The 18116-nt window shown below is 36.7% G+C and overlaps 1 pseudogene; it reads left to right on the top strand.

Moving 5' to 3' along the window:
* Positions 1-16486, top strand: part of LOC109060926 — a 41292-nt pseudogene extending 24806 nt beyond the window's left edge.
* Positions 16487-18116: the final 1630 nt, after the last annotated feature.

Raw genomic sequence — 18116 nt, 5'->3', positions numbered from 1 at the left:
ATATATATATATATATATATATATATATATATATATATATATATATATATATATATATATATTTAAATAATGACTTAGCAAAACTGTTCATTAGCTGTTAAAAGAATAGTTTAAAGGGGTCATATGATGCTTTTTTTTTTAAAGATCATTATTTTGTGTATTTGGAGTAACAGAATATGTTGACATGCTTTAATGTTCAAAAAACAAATCTCTCAAACACTAAACATTATTGTAGGTCCTCTATGCCCCGCCTCTCTCAAACGCTTCATTTTCTACAAAGTCCCTCCTTCTGACAAGCGCAGTCTGCTCTGATTGGCCAACTGATCCAGTGTATTGTGATTTGCCGAGCACCGCAAGCACTCATAGGAAATGTAATGCCCCATTCCATAATCGCTCGCATCATCTTTCAAAATAAATGTAAAGAGAGTTAATAATGTCCTTAGTTTTACCATCAGTTCAAGCCCAAAAGGGGAACAGAGACATGTGACAGACACAGTGATGAAGCTCGTATGTGTTTGCAGTACACAAGCAACGGACGGTAAAGACAGCTGACTCCACTGTGTAACTCTCTCTCTCTCTCTCTCTCTCTCTCTCTCTCTCTCTCTCTCTCTCTCTCTCTCACACACACACACGCGCACACACACACACACGACGCGCAAAACTCTGCATTTGAACAGTCAGTAGCAAATACTAAAACTAATAACAAAACATACTTACAGTAGCTGATTCAGAAGCACCAGATTGTCGTAACAAAGTCTGAATTACCTCCTCTCCTAGGTTCATGAAACGGTCGTCCATAAAATGCGTTTCTGTTCTGTTGTAAGTAATCTTAAAGCTTCCTAAATGCATCTACTTTCGGAAGGCCAAATAAAGTGTTTTTGCTTTCTGCCTAGATACACACAGCATCTCGCTGACATGACTGCTTCAACACTAACTGCGGTTACTGAAACCACGCCTTCTTTCTTTGCGTGAACATTTGGGCGGCATTATGCAAATATTTCCACATTGTGACATAGAGATGTGGGGGGGTGTTTAAACGTGCCGTTTTAGGGGGGCATGGCAGAGTTTTAACTTTGATATAGAATATCTCTTTGGATTTGAGACTTTAGTCTTTGCAACTTTACAGATCTTCTTCATGCACCAAGAGCTTGTAACACTCCAAAGAGAAAGGAAAAACTTAAATTGCATCATATGACCCCTTTTTGCGCACACACAGACAAACATATACATAAATATTTATATGCAAAAGTTCAGACCACTTATTTGCGTGCCGACATGGTTGACAGCTTAAAGCACAATCACAGTTTTAGATAGACTAACTGTGATACCATATAAGCTGTCCATTCAAACTGAAATCATAAATCTAGGAAATCTGCTGCCAGTTTCAGAGCAAAATCGAAATGGAGAAAAGCACCCATCTGTCCCTCTCTTCAGTATCTCTCCTCAATTATTACATAAGTCCAAACCTTTTCCTGGTAACTGTTTAACTTCTGCCCTATTGTTTCATATCCCATTACAACCCTTTATAGGAACCGCACATGAACTTAGAGTCTTCTGCTCTTTTGTCTTGTCCCTACAGGGTTTTAGCTTTTGTCAGCCTCTCTGTCAGCTCTTTTATCAGGACAGACATTCAGGCATCATGATGGACTGTTATCTCACTCTAATCCTATCTGACTATACAAAAACCAAGACACTCCTCACCTCTCAAGATAAAGTATGAATCGTGTCATGATGATTTACAATTCACAGTTTAATTAGAGACATCCATCAGTTTAGCAGAGTGTGTTGAGCTCTGTTTTTAGCCATTAATCTGTCTACTCAACAGGACATTAAAATTGAATCAGTTTACTTAAATACACATTCCTGGTCTAATTGTGATTTGAAAAGGGATAGATTTTTATTCAATTGTGTTGGCAAATATATCTGTATGCTGGTGGCCTGTAAACCAAATCACCATATGCAAAATAGTGAGTCAGAGCTTCTGTGATGTACCAGAAGAAGCAGTACAGTTTTATGTATTTAGGACAGGTGCCTTCATGATGGGAAATCTTTAAAAACACAAAAGGTGCGATTTAATATTGAGTAGTTATGTTGGACATTCAGAGTAAATGCTTTGCTTGCATGGTCAAGCACACCAGGACTGGGAGGACCAGTACTTCTTGCAGCTGTCTGTGCAGATGCTAAATTTTGTAATATACATATCAAAGAGTCTGGAATCAACGCTTAACCCAGCGCAGTTCATTAGAAGTGAGTACTGAATCTATGTGCCTGCACACACAAGCACATAAAAAGTAAGTATGTGTGTACCATGAAAGCAGGCCTGCACAGAGTCTGCATCTGCAAAGCTCCACAGATCTCCATAGAATTGGAGCACCCATCATTCATGAAGTCCTACGCGTCAGTGCCCCATGTATACACTTCAGTTGTGGCTGAAATAGGCGCCAAATTTGGTAGTTATTTTGGTCAAAATACCACGGAGATCTATCTTGGTATCCTACTTGCAGCACACTGCTATTACTCAAACTGCTTTTTCCTTTCATTGACTTGTTTTCTGTATTTTTACTTCATTTCAGGCAATCTTCACACTGTTGTTAGGGCCCTTCACCTTTTTCAATGCACAGAAGACCAAATACCTCCAGATCCTTACCTCTTTAATGAGATGGATTGGTAAGTTGTTTACTATTTTTTGTTTGTTTGTTTTGTTTTGGGTTTTTAAAATTTGTTTTTTGTACGTTTTTGGTTTTGTTTGTCTTTGTTTTGTTTTTTGTTTTGGTTTTGGTGTTTTAATTAATTTTTTGTTTGGTTTTAATTTATTTTAAGGTTTTGTTTTACATTTTGATATATGGGTGATATTAATTTTATTACATTTATTTATTTATATAATTTTAGTTGTTTTTATTTTAGATTTTCATATATATATATATATATATATATATATATATATATATATATATATATATATATATATATATATATATATATATATATATATATATATATATATATATATATATATATATTATTTTTTTTTTTTTTTGTTTTGTTTTTTTTTTTGCAGCACAACATAGTCTAAAACAAAAACTGCTCTAGTATTCAAGATTTACCTTAGGGAGAAAATAAATTATGGTGGTTTGTTAATTTTTCTGTGAGTAACTTGTTTAGTGAAAGCTTAAATTATCTTGTTACAGGATAAGTGCATTGTTATTATTATTTTTTCATTTCCCCATTAACCTTTTTTATTTACTTACTATATGACTCTTAAAGGTACGGCGTCATGGTTAGTACATTGTTCCCCTCCTCTGCAGTGTAGCCAGGGTCTGTCAATCATAAATGCGTCCCGCTCCATGTCTCCGCCTTCTGTCTCCCTCATACTTCAGCCTGACAGGCTAGACATGCCGTCTCAGACGTGATTGGGCAGTCACTTACCAGACGACTGGCCCAAAATAAAACCGGCCATCCTAAAATCACAGCCGCACTGAATCATGGCTTCTGCTCCCTTGTGCACGCAGTGGTGAATGAAGCTGTAACACGTACAAAAAACATGTATTCTTGGCCGCACATTCGCAGTACTCATAGACCTTTAAAGAAACAAGCATACGCCCTTTTGCTCACCTTTCTCTGCTCTTCGTGTCATTAATTCACAATGAGATGTGAATGAGAGTCATTGGCAGTTCGATACGTTTCCTAATAGCTCCACGGGCCTTAAGGCGAAAAATTGAGGCAGTTGTTCTTGCTGTGTAGGTTTCAGTAATGCTGAGTGGTGGAAAGTAGTGTTATGCAGCATTGTGTAGCAATTACTCAAAATTTATGTATCAAGAAATGTATAGACAAAGTACAGAAATCTGCTGATTAGCATGTGCGCCCATATTTCTGCCATCTGTGTTTTAATGCACTGCCCATTTAAGGGAACTATAACCTGAGGGGTGAAGTAGCTCATCCTGCTTGCTTCAGCAACATATACTGCTGAATGCAGGTGATGCAGTGCTGTTAATTCTCAGACTGTTGAATGGATTCTTGCTCTATTAGCCCTGTGAATCAATATGGGGTCATTTGCATCATGTATGTATTATGTATGCTTCCACTCGATTGTGAAAGACATCACTGGTCTAGCTGGCCGCTGTTTCCTTTGTATAGCATGTGTTTTTTTTTTTTTTTTTTTTTTTTTGCGGAAATGCATCACGTCCCCTGCAGCGAAGCAACCATTATTTTGTATGTGTGCTTCCCTTATCTTTCTCTGTTGCTGTTTTTTCCTTCCTCTATTCTGAATCTCCAGAGAGCTGGAGTAATTATTTGATAATACATTCTTCTCATTTTTAGTCTACAGTATGATTTAGAGCCGTTCAGATCTAGAACTGTGAGTCCTTAAAGTATTAAAATGTCTTAAATTCACTTTTAAAAAAAATCTTTTTTTAAATCCTTAAATATCTTGGATAAGACTCACTTTACTTTAATTGTCATCAAAATTATTGCATTTTATCATTATTAAAATAGTTTTGTTACACAGTATTAAGCACCATACAATTCATATAATAAGAATTGTTACTTTTAAAGCTTCATTGTTAGTGCTGTTATATTATTAATTTTGTGAATTAATATTCAAATATTAATGTCTATAGTAATGTTAAAATTTACTTTTTCATCTTAAAGTTGCAAAATTGGTCCATCAAATTATGGCAAAATTGTAAAAACTTTTTTTCTTTTCTTTTTTTTTAAATAATCAGTTGATTTTTACAAAGTTATTCAGATATTCTGCAGTGGTACTTGCTTTACAGATTGTTTTCCAGCTGTGCTTATTAATCATTCTCCCAAGCAGGACCAAATTGATTCACAGGCAAAACAAACAAACAAGTCTTAAAACAAATGAAAATCTTGTCTAAGCTTTAGATTGGATTGAATTTTTAATGTGATCCAGCAACAGTCAGTGGTTTTAGTTCCTTTTGAATAGCTACTATTAACAAACGCTTGGCCATTTAATATGCACATTGATCCTTAAACAATCTCAATTTCTAATTAGTATAAAAAAAAAACAGCCTCATCTGTGTTAATGAAACATACTTTACCATAGATTGAGGCACTGGTATTTATCCCTGAGAAGAAAAACAGATAGCCAAATCTAATATAAAGTATGCTATTTGTTTGTAGTGTTTATCAACAGAGACATTATTATGACAAACATTTGCATTGAATATAAAGTGGCTTTTTTATTTTGTAAACAGTCTTGAAATTGTTCTAAGAAAATCAGTGTTTATTTATTACTCGGCTCTCTGGAATACTTGATTCTGATTGGTCAATCACTAGAAACTTTTTTTTTTTTGTATGATGATGCTAAACTGTATATTTGACTCGTCCCTTGCTAGTTTCATGTCTCTCGTATCACTCCACAACTCCTTTTTATCCAACGTAATACAATAATTTGATCTCAAATCAATATTTCATGTCCATTTAATTTATTTGGTAAGTGGTCTTATAATAACATGGAGAATATACTCAAGCAGTAATCCCAAAATAAACCCCTTCCAAGTGATACAAGAGCCTTGTAATCCTTTATTTTTGACCAGCTGACTGAATTTTCATCCATTATGTAGAAATCATATTATTTCATACCAAAACCCAAGCTGTCAAAATTACCTCAACACTCTTCAACATTTTCCCCCTTTTATTGATTAACAATGGCATATACATACATTAGTGCAGCCGTCAATAGGTTGACCCGTCGCCCATCATTTCTTTTCCTCTTTCAATTCTCCCTTTCCAGTCTTGTGCTTTTTCCCATGATCCTCTCTGCTCTCAGTCATTACTCACAGCAGACAGCAGGTCAAGCAGGCACGTCCCTTGTGTGCCTCTGTTCACCCATAATGCACAGAAGGAGAGACCGTGCTGCTCCTGTGTCAAACGAGATGTGGTAAGTAGGGATGGGTTCAGTTGGCGTCATGGGAGCCACATTGTGTTTTAGCTTCGATGCCATCTACTACCAGCGACGTCCTCTGCTCAACCAGAAAACGGAGCTCAATTATAAGCTCAACGACCACAGCAGATTCATACTTGCATTAATGCTGCTAGTTGTGTAGTCTCAGAAGCCATAGACTCTTGATCGCCACTTGTATGAAATTCATGAAGCAGCTTGTTTACCAGGAACACAGCTATGGCGTCTTCTATGCAAAGCTGTGCGTCTTCACATGCATTATTTAAAAGCAGTTTTATTGCGGGGGTCATTTTAAATGGGAAGGATCACCTCCTCTCAGCACTGAAGTAGAGAACATTTATCAGCTTTTGACGTGGAGAGCGAAATGAGTCAGTGAGCTTGCCGCTTTAATTCATATTTAGTGTGAACGTTGAGGAACGGACAAAGAGCGTGTGATCACTCACTGGAGATTAATGACTGCATGTTGCATTGCTGTGGTGGGCTACCGAACGCTCCTCAGAGACTGTATTACTGTTAATGGTGCTATAGCAATATGCTGAAGACTCAAAAAATCTGTTGTTCAGGTTCAAGACATCATTTGCATCATTATACATGTAATGGTAGAGCGCTAACAAGGTCATGGCTCTATTGCTCAAATGGGGTTCAGTTCCCAGGCAGTGCATGAATTAAAAAATAATGTATGGCTTGAATGCAAACTAATTTACTTTGGATAAAAGCATCATGCATACATTTAATGTAACGAAATGTGTGTATATATATATATATGTACACATATATATGTGTATATAAGTTGATTTGCAATAGATGCAGTGCAAAGAATCAATTGTAGATTCCTTCATGCCATGTCAAAGTATTTGTGAACACACAAAAATAACTTTTAATGTAGTTCTGGCTTGATTTTGACAGCTTGGATTGTGCACTTTTCCCACAAAAGCTCACTGTGACCTCAGCCCTCAGCTTTTTCCCCCTGTAGAAAGATATATATATAATTTAATTTTTTTTTTTTTTTTTTTTTTTTTTACTACAAATCACTGTGACACCACCAGAGTTTGTTATATTCTATATAAATTGTATCAATAATTTGCGGCCCTATTTCAAATCGACTTTTGTGTGAACAGCAGCACTACTATAAGGATAGCTCCAGTGCTATTTAAAGGGGTCATGACATGGGTTTTTTTATTTTATTATTATGGTCCCCTAGGTGCAAATTATAGTATTACTATAGTTGTTTTTTAAAAAAAAACTTTAAAAATTGTAGTGAATTATGACATTTTCCCACCCTGTTTCTCATCCTTTGATTCAAACAGTCTGTTTTTGGGTTGTTTCCCCTTTAAGAGTTCAGTGTTAACGCCCACTGTTATGATTGGCTAACGACAGTGCCTATGGATCAATTATTAACACCCCAGCCAGAACATTTGCGGATTGAGCGTAACTATTGTTGTAGTAGCGGGAGATTCCATGTACGATGTCGTGTTTTCATTGGTCAGTGTTTGAAGCCTATTTCTGATTGGTTGTTGCCGTTTTGACAGCGTTTATGCCAAGAGCAAAGAGAAAGAAATCGAAGAAGAGAAGAGTACTTGGCCATGCGCGAACGCACGGGACACAGTCTAAGCACATACACGCTTACTTTAAGCGAAGAGAGGAGAGATTCGCGATTGCACTGAACACGGTTTAAGTGCAGGCATACTCTCTGAGCGAGCCCAGAGAAAATTCTTACAAGAGCAACGTGTATCTGAGAGCGCGCGCCCAGTCATTCGCGCGCGAGCAGAGAGATTCGCGCTCGCACATTATATTAATGTACTTTCGCGCTACAATAATGCGCTCTCGACATTTGACAGGGAAATAACGCCATACTGCGTGGCATTGTATAATTTTCCTGTACACAGACCCACTCTCGTCTGTCGACTGAACACTTATGAGGCGCGCGGCGCGACAACGATACGAAATGAGCGTAGTTGTCTTGTGCTGGAGGCGGTCATATGCAAATGGTTGGAACGTCACTGCGCACCGTGACGTCACTTCTTACCATGGATCCAGAACGAGCTGAATTTAGAGCTTGATTAAAAAAATGGCTCGTTTATAATGGGGAGGACGTCTTAAACTATGAAACTTGCAGGACGTTTTAATGGTACAAAGACCTCTTATATTCCAAAAGATCAAGGCAAATTTGGTTTCTCATTTCATGACCCCTTTAAATGTTAAGGGTTTTCCCCATATTAATAGGCGTCCCCTGAGTGTTTTTTTAGGTCCGATATACTGTAAAAGGTGCTGCATCAGTGTGGGATATTGTGCAGCAGTGTAGTCTCAAGGTGCGTGCCTTAATGAATACCCCAGGCAATGGTTCAGCTCATGGAGCCTGAAAATTGCTCTCAAGGAAAATGCGTTGGCGCCTCTCATTTAGCAGGGCCTGTAATATGGACAAGCTACAAACTACCATACACTGCTTTCCTTAACGGACCATAAAAACTCTCGCTTATTTGCTTGAAAATTTCAGAGGATCATCAGTCGGTCTGAAATGGCAGAGTGTGGATGCTTTCTGCTGGGTTTAAACTTTGTTAAAATTTTTTGTAAACTGTGTTAAAATAAATTTTTAACTCTCCTAAGCCTATGGTATGTATTGATGTCCACATTTGCTTCCTTTATGGGTTTCTGTTAAAACTTTAATTACTTTAACAATTAGGGGCAGAATAAAGTTTAGGCAGTTAGGGAGATGTGTGTACCCTGTATATTCACCCACTGTCACAGAAGCATTTTCATTCAATAATTAACAGAAATATATCACAAAGACAGTCCAAAAATCAATTCATGGTCATTCCAAATGACTTTTTGGCAGTACATAATAGACTATTAGTAGGGGCTCTGTGGTGCTGCATACTATAGGGTTTAAAGGGGTCATATAATGCTGCTAAAAAGAACATTATTTGGTGTATTTGGTGTAATGAAATGTGTTTATGCGGTTTAAGGTAAAAAAAAAACAAAAAACAAAAAAAAAAACATTATTTTCCACATACTGTACATTATTGTTTCTCCCCTATGCCCCGCCTTCTGAAATGCGTCGATTTTCACAAGGCTCATCTCTCTGAAAAGCGAGGTGTGCTGTGATTGGCCAGCTATCCAGTGCGTTGTGATTGGCCGAATGCATCAAGCGTGTGACGGAAATGTTACACCTCTTAACATACTGTGATGCCTTGTCCGGCCGGAGCGACGAGACATAAACCTAAAACCCATTATAAACATGATATAAACATGATTTCTAGTCTTCTTTTCTTTTGGAAGGCAAAAACAAAGTAGTTTCGCTTTCTCAGCGAAACAGCATCACACACCGCGGCCTTGAGTGAGCAGAGGCCGGAGGTCTAGAGTGAGCCGCGGCCGGCTTGAGTGAGCAGAAGTAGGTGGCTTGAGAACGGTGCCGCATGCGGATTCTACAAAGGAGCGTACCTTGGGCTTGCAGCAACCACATGTGACGAACCCGGGGTGGACTCCGCTTCGTCCACGGTGAAAGCCGATTCGGCGATCCACAGTGCAAAGTTGATGTATTTCCTCAGCGACCAGCACGGATCAGCTCCAGGCATGACAAAGTGGATATCATCCTCTTTTGGAAGGACAAATAAAGTAGTTTTGCTATCACAGTGAAACACACAGCATCTATATGACATGGCGGTGGTGGTGGCAACAACAATACTACAACAAGAATAAAAGCTACGCCTTCTTTCTTTGCGTGAACATCTGGGTGGCATTATGCAAATCTTCCCACATACTGATGTAAATATGTGGGGGCGTGTTAGAACGAGCCGTTTCAGGGGGGTGTGGACGAGTGTTAACTTTTATAAAGAATATCTCTTTGTATTTTTGAGACTTTAGTCTTTGCAACTTTACAGATCTTCTTTATGCACCAAGAGCTTGTAACACTCCAAAGAGAAAGGAAAATTTGAAATCGCATCATATGACCCCTTTAAAGAAGTCTCACCTAGACTGCATGTATTTGATTAAAAAATATGATTACAATTTAAAGTAACACTTTTCTATTTGAATATGTTAAAATGTAATTTTTTTTTTCCAGTGATCAAAGCTGAATTTTCAGCTTTCAGTCTTCAGTGCCACATGATCCTTCAGAAATCACTTTTTACTGCTTAAGAAATATTTATTATTATTGTCAATGTTGGAAACAGTTCCATATAGTTTCAGGATTCATTGATAAATGGAAAATTCATTTCTTTAAAATAGAAATCGTTTGAACAGTAGTTTATCGCTAATATAAATATCTCCCTGAAACCTGATTGTTTGATAGGAATGTTCCAGGACAAGCAAGCAAGGTTGTTGATCTAGCAATGCGTCCTACTTGGCAAAGTCACGATTACTGTAAGTTGCTAAATAAATAAGTTTATAGAAGATGACTGATACTTTCACAGATTGGATGTTTTTGACGTCTGCCTAATGTACTCGCCACTCACCGTTCTGCATTCACACTTGGTCACAGCTGGTCATGTGACTCAACATCTCAACATCCACATCTTTGTTAATGAAGTGTGTCCTTTCCAGCACACCATCCTTTGTGGAAGCTTTAGCAATCAGTGGCATTTTGATTGTGATGCCATGACAAGTTTGACTTTACTGCATGAATTTATTCGGCCCTCTTTTTTTTTTTATTTCCTCCTTGTTTCCCTGTGTGGTGTCTTCTGACTGGCTCTGCTGGCACTGGTGTCAGAGACAAACATATCATGATGAATAAGACTTGAAGACACAGATACCAGTGGCATTTTCCATGGCTGTCAACATGTACACTGAGGGAATTTAAAGCGTGTGATGAATCGCTGTGCTGTATGTGGCGGGATGCAATCACATCTCATCCCTAAACAACAAAAAAGCCTCTGTGCTGAAGGTTAAGCGTCTATACAATGACTTAAGTTGTGTCAGGAGTTATTTGGATTAAGTGTGCCCTTGATTTTCTTTTCTTTCTTTTTTTTCTTTTCTATCCTCCTATTCTTTCAGTGGAACTCTTTTGTACTCCACTATTCTTATGAAAAGGAGTAATGCATCTTAAATCTGACTACATCCCATCCATGCTTGTATCCTCTGTGGTTGGTTCTTCCTTTACATTATTTGTCTCTGATGTTCCCCCAGTGATTTGCAGTTCCATCATTGTGTATGTCTGCGTTTGTCCTCTAGTTGAGCTCTTGCGTATCTGTTTTGCTATATTAAGCATATTGCACACTGAAGGTTACATTTTAATGCAGTTGTTTGCCTTTGTGCTCTGTATTTTACAGTCCTTTCTTAGTTGACTTGTACAGTATTTGTATAGTGTGACAGATGTGTTTAATATATTATTAAATGTACATTATTAAGTGTTTTATATATTAGAAGTTTTAATACATTATATATAGATGTTTTTTACAATCTTAATATATATTGTCATATTTTTATTTCATTCAAATTGTTTATTTTTATATTTAATATATAAATATACAGACAAACATGTATCTTACTGAAATATATTGATTGTTTTAATAATTATTTTAATGATGTGCGTTTGAACTTTATTACTTTCAAAACCTTTCTAAAGTCATTCATAATGGTTATTTGGTTATTTGTGTACTTGAAATGAGGTAATTTGTAGTTTTCCTGGCAGCATGCACTCTCTCCTGAGACACGTACCCTTTTACTGCAACATCAGTGTGATTACGTTATTTGTTCTTTGCAACTAGTGAATTATTTATTCCCCTTACTTGCAGCCTGCCCTTGATTAATAGACTGGGATTAGTGTGACATGCACTCTGCCCCTTGTTTGCTGCCAGAATGTTTTACTCCTGCCAGGAAGAATGCATCTTTTTCAAACACTGAATGAGCATGTGTGAGAACACCTTTAATGCTAATGGAGACCTTTGGGTCAGCACTGCTGTCTGGAGGGCCTCTGATTAATGACACGTCAGCTGGACTCTCAGATGTGTGGACGGACCCAATCCATTTCCCCTTTAAATCCGATGGCTGGCATCTCAGATTTACACCTGCAGTCCCTGACCTGGCCATGTGTTGCATTACGACAGAGGAAGAGGACTGCTTATTACTATCAGTCCTCTTAGCTATCTTTTGTTTTGTTTCATTTTATTCTATTTTTTATTTTGTTTTGTTTTGTTAAATTTTGTTTTATTTAGTGTTGTGTTGTTTTTTTTATTTTATGTTGTGTGTTGTGTTTTTTGTTATTTTTTGTTTTATTTTATTTTTTGTTTTCTTTTGTTTTGTTTAGTTTTTTATTTGATTTTGTTTGTTGCATTGTTTTGTTTTATTTTATTTTGTTTTGTTTTTTATATTTTATTTTGTTTTGTTTTATTTTATTTTATTTTGTGTTGTATTGTTTTTTATTTTGTGTTGTGTTGTGTGTTGTTTTGTTATTTTATTTTAATTTTTTTTTATTTAAATGTGTGTTTGTGTTTTATTTTATTTATTTATTTATTTTTTATTTATTTATTTTTATTGCTGAAATATATAAAGATCTTCAGGAGCAGCACTAAGCTTTAGACGTTTTAGATAATGAAATGGAGGAGATTGCACTTGTGTTTTGGGTTTTTACCCTCCATGTTCCTCTTCCTGGTTGTCTATGCAGGGAACATCGCCTATAGAAGTTATTGTTCCCTTTTTAACCAGCTTAGTGTTTTCCAGCAGCCTATAAGATCCTTAATAGTCTCATCTTGCTCTGCATTGATTGCAACATTGATCAGAATAGAAATACAGAAAGTCGGCATTTTATTTATTCTTAAATAAGATAAATATGTTAGAATTACGACACCTAATAATATGGGGTTTAATAATAGTGCTTTACTCTGAGTTTGACACTTGGCCATTTCTGTGTGCAAACCAATCAGTCAAACCTAAGTTCAGTGTTAATAATGTATGTCCATTGGCGCATATGTTGTGCACGAATACAGTGCTAGCGTAAGAGATTTCTTTCAAAAACATTAAATAAATCTTACCAACCACAAACATTTGTGTTGTAACATCTATTGGTAAAATCAAATACATTTTTTGTTATAAAACCGATTTTTCCCTACATACATATGTGCACGGTTTTAGGTAATTTGTTGGTAGGCTGTAGTTCTAAAATTAAAGTTAAGTTACACTATTTTAAAATGACTCAAAGTCACCATTTTATAGCATGGATTTCTAGCTAATAAACCGGTAAAGTTTTGGTTTCATCTTTGAAGCGGACTAGCCCTAGTTGGTGAACACTGGATGCAATGAAGTGCCACAGTGTTGATAGACTCGAGTTGTTGCATCAGTGGCTTCCAATGTAGACATGTTGTATGAGCAGCAAGCTGTCAGTGTGGATAGACCAGAACTGGGAATTTGTCCTCTGCTCAAGTCCATCATAACAACTCATAAAGCGCATAACATACACAACGGAGACCTTGAGTTTTTTTCCTGAATCTAGTTGTGTCCCAAATGATGGAAGATAAACTTGATATCTGTTCGTGCAGTTCATGCTGAAACGGATCTACTCAAATCCAGTTTAACTGGATTTCAAGTCACATCCTCATGAGACTTGGATTGATTTAGTTAAAATCAGATTTCATGCTTTTTTGCCATTCAGGCTACAAAAATAGGGATATGCCTAAAAAATCGGCTTTAGGCAGGCAGTGTTAATAAATAACCAACAAACATCTCAACACTCAACAATCATCTAAAAGCACAATATTAAAGTACAAACACCAGCCACCCCAGGTGAATAAAGAAAAACATTTATCTAATAGATATCACCATACTTCTCCAGTCGTTTCCCCAGTTCATTTTTTTTTTTGTCTTAAGAGATTTCTAAAATGTTGTTCAAATATGCAAATGAGGCATGAGCTAATGAAGTATGTACTCATTTGCATATAACTCTAGAACAGAAATTTGAATTGTTGATATATTGAAATATGCACCTGAATTTGGTTGTTTGTTCACCTTTTAGTGCTTAATCCTGTTCTCTACACACAGTTCAGTAATTTTACATAATTTTTTTTTATTTACGAGAGTGACAGTCTACAACTGAATTAGATGAAAAACTATGAAAGGTATTGACAAAATACAAAGTGATTACAGAACTACTAGTTGTTATGATGTATTTAATCATGTATCAGAGTTGTGTGTCTCTTCTTTATTCACAGTGCAAGAAGTTTCAGGTATAAAGGTCTTGACTCAGTGTTACCAGATCTTGCCAAAAAACAAAACAAAACAAAAAAACAAATTTAAATCCAAGTGGACATGGCAACCCATCAAGAATGCTTCCAAATGTAAACAAAAAACGTCTCTTAACATCTAAAATATAAAAAAAACCAAAACAAAAATAAGTCTTTGGTCGCGATAATAATATTTTAATCAAAAGCAGTGGATAACAAATGCACAAAATTCCAGAAGCTTGGTATGGTTAGTCAGATTTCTGTTCCATGCGCAAACAAAATGACTTCTTTAGCTTTACAGCTTCTACGTGGAAAGTCAAATGTTTTCACAGAGGGGATTTTGAATATGTCTTTTTATCACTCCATAAATTTAGAAAGTTATGGAAACCCATTTCTTGCCAATGAATAAAAAATAAAACAAGGTAATTGGGACTTTAAACCCAAAAATTCACACTTTCTCTCAATCACAATTCAATACTTTGCAATTCTCAAAAATGTTCACAATTCAGATTTTTTTTCTTTTTAGTTCTGACTTACTTCAACAAAATAATTAGAAACAAACAAACCCTATAGCAATGAAATCAAGCACTTCCAATTAAAAAAAAAAAAAAATTGCGAGTTTAAATATCGCTTATTTATAACAATTGCATGTTTATCTTGCAATTTTGACTTTATAACAAGCAATTGTGTTTATATCTCACAATTCTGAATTTATTTCTCAGAATTGCAACTTTATTTCTTTTTTTGCCATTGTGAGTATATAGTGCATTTCTGAGATAAAAAGTCAGAATTTCGAGAGATAAACTCACAATTGTGAGAAAAAAGTCAGAATTGTGAGTCAAAGTCACAATCACCTTGTTTTTATTTTTTATTCTGTGATGGAAAATGGCTTCTATTCTTGGGCTTTCAGAATTGCAAGGGGAAAAGTCTGAACTGTGAGGGAAAAAAAGTCAGAATTTCAGGAGTATAAACTCGCAATTGCCAGAAAAAGTCCAAATTTGAGATAAAAGTCCCAATTACCTTGTTTTTTTTTTAATTTTTTTTTATTTTTTTATTTTTTTTATTCAGTGGCAATAATCAACTGCAAGGAAAAAAAAATCTGTGAAATTAAGTTTTCTTTCACTAGTCTGAAACAACATTATGATAACAAATATTCCAAAACCTCATAATTGACAAGTATTTGAAAAAGTTTTTGACTATTGACTTGCCTTAAATACAATAAAATCCACTAGATCTTAAAAGATATATTGTGTTAACATGAATTTTTCGGTCTCTTTCAGCGTTCACCATGATGATCATCCTGGCTTTGATTCGTATTGGCAAGGGCCACAGTGAGGGCCACCCATCTGTAGCTCAGATCTCAGGTGTGCCCAACCTCTGTTCATGTGCCAGCACTCGCCCCCCTTTTACCTACTCGTTCATGTGCCAGCACTCGCTGCCCTCGCTCGTGACGCCCATCTCCAACAAACAGCGCATGAGTGTCCTGGTCATGGCCGACTACATCCTCATCCTGTGCTTCTACAGCCTGCTGTCCCTCACGGCCATATTCTGCTTCGATAGTTCACTGCTGCGAGACATGTACACTTTAAACTTCACCGATAACTGTGACGTCCTGAGCATTCCAGTTCCGCTACACCCCCTTCCCCTCTCCCCCCTCCACAACAACAACAAAAACTCCCACAAAATACCCCACACTACACAAAAAAACTAAAACACTCTCTTCCATCGGGACGGCGGCACGTACCCTTGGGTTGTGGACCGCATCGTCTTCCCGCTCATTACTCTAGTGCCACCCATTATCGTGGCCTTCTGTACTCACGATCTAGAGGCTCTTGTGGGTATCACAGGGGCGTATGCCGGAACGGGCATTCAGTATATCATCCCGGCCTTCCTAGTATATTTTAGTCGGCGTCATCTTGAGCCTGTGTTGGGAAGGGATGCTGTAAATAAGCACCGGTCACCTTTCCATCACACGTTCTGGGTTTGGTTCGTGATATTGTGGGCAACGTTCTGTCTGATGTTTGTGACGGCTAATATTGTCCTTACCGATGCCAAGGACTGAGCGTACCAGCAGATTTGTTTTGTCAAGCCGTGTTTTTGTTTTCATTTTTGAAGGGTGTTTGTTAGGTTTCATGTTAAAAGAATGGCATTAGCTGAAGTTTAATTCAGTCTAATTTAATTCAGTGTTTGAAAGGGACCAAAAGACGTTTTGGCATTTGGATTTTTGACTTCTTTCTCACAAATCCACTCTCCTTTAGTGGATGTTCTGTAAGGCAGGGATTATTTGCAAAAGCATTATTTAAAAACCATATACGATGTGCTCATTCAAAACGTCATTTGATTTGTGTGGTCTTATTTTAGATTTTCCTCTTCGTTTAGGTGAATCTCATTACAACATGATTGAGTCTCCACCAAAAAAAAAAAAAAAAAAAAATATATAAAAATAAAAATAATAATAATAAAAACAAATAAATAAAATTAAATTAATATCATATACATAAATATATGTCTTTGCATAAGTGAAGACAGTTTTGCACATTTACCCCAAATTCTGTTCTGATTAATGCTTATCATTTTTGTAATACAATAAAAAATATATTAGATTATATTTATTATGTATTTTATAATTTTTTTGCATTTTAACAATGAAAACTTGGTGGGAAGGTGTGGTTTAATCATCTTTTTAAACTGTAGTGTTCTTAAGTGTTTAAACCTAATTTAATTCCTTATCTTAATCTTTTTGATATTGGGGTGAAATGTGGCCTTCACATTTTCTTGACAGATTTCATTTTACCGTCTGATTTCGTTCAGCTTCGGAAGAAACAACAAGCTGGTGTGTCTTTGTTCTTTTGGACTGAAAAATTCAGCCCCCCAAAAAAGTACACCAAAAATATTCCTAATATTCATCAAGTCAAAGACAAACAGACTGACAGTAAGCGTTCTTTGTTTTCGTCTTCCAAGATTGTTAGCGATTCACAGGTGGCATTTCTGGCGTTCCTAACCTCGCTGCGTCTCCTGCGCTGACGGATGGTGACACCAGCGCAACGCTTGTCTGAATAATGTGCCCAGACCTGAAGTTCAATCTCAGTTCATCAGCAGATTGATAGAGGCATTGAAAGCTTCCATATGTTCTCCATGTAGTGACGTCTTCCCCGAAGCTCTCGGCTTCTCAAACAGGCCCTTAGGGAGGCAGGAAGGGAAGACAAACCAGATATTAAATGGACACGTCTGCCTGCTGATCTACAGAGACTGAGATTTATCATGATCAATATGGAGCACCTCTCCGTGCCTGAGAGAACACATTCACACAGTTATTAATGTTAATGTCACTTTAGCTCTGACGAAGTTATCTTGAGTTTGGCTTTAATTCATACCAAATGTACAGCAGCTGATTCCTGCCTTTCGTTTTGCACATTTTTGGTTCTTTTTTGCTCCTTAGAGGGATAGTTTACACAAACTCATTATTTACTCACACTCGTGTCATTGCAGACATTTCGACTTTCTTTCTTTTTTGGCCATATAATGAAAGTCGGTGTTATTTTGGACCCCACTGACTTTCATCATGTGGCCAAAAAGAGAGAAACGAAAATCAGTGCGGTCCAAACAACGTAAACAATGGCAAAATTACATTTTAGCTGAACTATTCATTTAATTTCTCTAATGATTTTCTATGTGTGTGTATTTTTTCTCCATCCACCTCAGGTTTTGGTTGGCAACATGAATCTGTCCCAGGCTTATTAGTTTGACACTCTTCTCTTTGTTCTGTGTTGTTTGTCAGCGGTTGATTGGTTTGATCTGTGACGTGTTTGATACTGTAAACTGATCGCTGCTCTCTGTGAGAGCGCTGTCTCCTGATCTAAGAGAACTGTACATGAACCTGCTCTTGAGTTTACGCTGTTTCTGCTGGAGGTTTGGCTTCAAACTGCTGTTGATTTAAAGGGAAAAACATCTGCAGGATCGTGTTTGTGGACAGAATGATGTCTCCTTATTCAGATCTTTCTCTAACGTGCTCCACAAACAAACTGTAAGAACTCATTTATGTG

The sequence above is a fragment of the Cyprinus carpio genome, chromosome B3 (assembly GCF_018340385.1).
Source record: "Cyprinus carpio isolate SPL01 chromosome B3, ASM1834038v1, whole genome shotgun sequence".
NCBI lineage: Eukaryota > Metazoa > Chordata > Actinopteri > Cypriniformes > Cyprinidae > Cyprinus > Cyprinus carpio.
This window is presented reverse-complemented; position numbering and strand designations above follow the sequence as displayed.